This window comes from Choristoneura fumiferana, chromosome 30, assembly GCF_025370935.1.
Source record: "Choristoneura fumiferana chromosome 30, NRCan_CFum_1, whole genome shotgun sequence".
Lineage (NCBI taxonomy): Eukaryota > Metazoa > Arthropoda > Insecta > Lepidoptera > Tortricidae > Choristoneura > Choristoneura fumiferana.
In genome coordinates, this window is record NC_133501.1 from 4,905,359 (window position 1) to 4,908,536 (window position 3,178).

The window sequence follows — 3,178 nt, forward strand, 5'->3', positions numbered from 1 at the left end:
TATCCATATTGATTTGTATAGGTTTAAATAACTTTAGTAAAATATTTCAACGCTTGCAATGACTAGCTAGGATAAAAAAATTCGGATATAAAATGCTGAAGCAACATCGTTTTCTAAATTTGACATCGTTTAAAAATGGTTCAAGCGATATGTGGTATGAAAATTAGGTGAGAACAAAATGGTTCAAGTGACATGCTTTATTTGTTTTAGGTGCAGGCTAAATGTATTAAGCGACATGTTGGTTGATTTTTTGTGGAAAGCTACATGCTTTAACTGACGTTGTTAGTAAACTTTAAATATAGGAAAAATGTTTTAAGCTACTTTGCGTATTAGTTTAAGGAAGATAAGAACAGTTTAAGCGGAAAACCATCACAGCCTCATATAGCTTAAATCAAATGTTACTTGAAACTGGCAAATTTAATGGCACTTCATACTTTGATGTTCTGAATTAGTCCCCAAATTATGACCGGTTTAAGCGCCAAAAAAGTGCTCAGATCTTTACCAAACCCAGCTCAATCGACGCAGAAAAATCTGCTGATTGCAATGATATATATAACTCAATATCGCCCAAAGTGTCGCTTAATACAAATAGCCTTTCACCCGTCGATTATGTATTTTGAAATACATAGTTAATTGAGTCAGGTCAGGGTTTTGTAATTTTAGTACTTAATTAAATTAAATAATGAACACATGGGCTATAGGTCGTACAGGCATATAAGCATCCAGAAAAGTCAAATTTCGCTGGACACTTATTAGATGCAAATATTTGTTCATTTCTGATTCATACCCATGAAACATTACAGTTTTACGAAATGAGATTGAATGGAGTCAATGGGTATTAATGAGCAAGTTAACAGCGTTTTAATCTTTTTGTTACGCGTTGGCTTGGTCTAATTCTTTTGACAATAGTTAGATCTAATAAATATATCTTTGCATTCGTCACAATCGGCCAAAAAAAAGGTGGTTTTAAAACAGAGCTTAAATTGTCGACTATATACATATTCAACCTTTACTTATACAAGTAAAGGTACTTTATTTTGTTAATGAAAAAATAATTTCTATAAAAATATCACTTTTAAACACCTTTTATTTGCATTCTATATTTTTTCCGTACCACAGGTCAATTGGTCAAAAGGAAAGGAGTAAAAATTCTATTATTACATTAGATCCACACAAACAAGTAATGAGGCAAGCTGAATAAAAGCTTGTAATAAGCCGGCAACAGCTAGAGTAACTACGAGTATGAGGCGTTCGTCCACAGCTCTACAGGACAGTACCACTACCATGAGTTTACAGTGACTGTACGCGATAGCGACGGCGTAAAATATTTGTATGGAGAATTGTACAGCGCCTCTACAAATAATTTACGCCGTCGCTATCGAGTACGACCACTGTAAACTATGGTAGTGGTACAGGACTTCGGTCGTGGACGCTCGAGCGCGCCCACGCCCAACCCCGCATTCATTCAGTCACTTTGCGTACTTAGCGAGTAAGATTAATATAAGCTTATCGATTTTGTTGTTACCTGCTGTTATAAGCTGCTTGCGACTTCGAAGGCCGAATCAAAGTTCTCTTGTGCCGACTTAAGTTGGCTCGGTAAAGTAAGTCTACTATGTTGGACACCTACGAGTACAGGATTCATTTTTGGAAGTTGAAATTATCTCACGCACCGTTTTTAGGGCTCCGAACCCAAAGAATACCAGCAGAATGTATTTCTAAGAACTAATTTCAGTTCTAAGCCTCCACTGTTTGTCTGCCTGTCTGTCCGTCGGTCACGGGGCTTTTAAACTGTAGGCTCGGTTTTAATGAAAATTTGTACTTTAAAGTTGAATATTTCGCAAACAGATTACTGAATCGAAAATCGTCTGCAAAACCTCGCAATAATTTTGAAAGACCTATCCAATGATAGACCACACTTTAGGGTTAGACGAGAAAAAAACACTCCCCACTTTACGTCTATGGAAGGTAAATATATTATTTTTTATCATTCTCTCGGCATACTTTTGCTACAAATATCCGTGCAAAATTACAGCTTTCAAGCGCTACTTAATAGCCTCTGAGCAACGCCGCGGACGGACAGATATACAGACATGGCGAAGCTATAAGGGTTCCGTTTATGACATTTTACCTGCGGGACCCTAAAAATTATACCAAAAAAGATAATGTAATTTTTTGCTCTATATATCTCAACAATGATAATGAGTAGACACTTGAAACTTTCGCAGTGTTTTTACTAGCAATTAAGTAAGTAAGTAACAATAAAATATATAGATTCTCATACAAGAAATGTGTTTTTACGCGTTCGCATATTACCTTGAAATGTAGCTATTATTTATATATATATATATGTACATACTTTCCCTCCATGTGGCATAGACGTGGGGTGTGGGACGTGGGTGGGGTAAATATTGTACATGGAAAGTTTTACTGAAAGAAGATATTATTTTAATTTAAAAAACAATTTAACCGGGAATTGAACCCGTTACACGAGAAAAAAAAATACCATGTAGCTTTATCATACTGATCGAAAGGCTTCATGATAAGGATTATTTTTTGCTGAATAACATAGTGTCAGAAATAAAAGGAGGACTATGAATTTTAACATTTTTAATAAAAAAATAATCAGTTTAACAAATGCTCAAGATGAGTCCCATGCTGTTGAATACAAAGTCGCACTCTTTTGATTATTTCACTCCCTGTGTATTTTTTTGATCTGTTGTGGTGAATATTTAGAATAATTCGTCTAAGTTTGTTTGTAGCTCGTGGACACTTTCATACTGGTTCTTGCAAACTATTTTTTTACATAACCCCATAAAAAAAAATCTAACGGGGTTAGATCTGGGGATCTCGGCGGCCATCTTATTTGTCCCGAATTCATGGTTTTCCTTTTATTTCTGACACTATGTTATTTAGCAAAAAATAATTCTTATCATGAAGCCTTTCGATCAGTATGATAAAGCTACATGGTATTTTTTTTTCTCGTGTAACGGGTTTCGATTCCCGGTTCAACCATGTAATTATTTAAAAATCTATGAATGCAGTTTAAATTGTTTTTTTAATTTAAAATAATGTCTTCTTTCAGTAAAATATTCCATGTACAATATTTAAGGTACTTCCCTCCACGTGGCATAGCCGTGGGACTCCCCTGTATATATAATGAGTCATTAAACTTGATTTA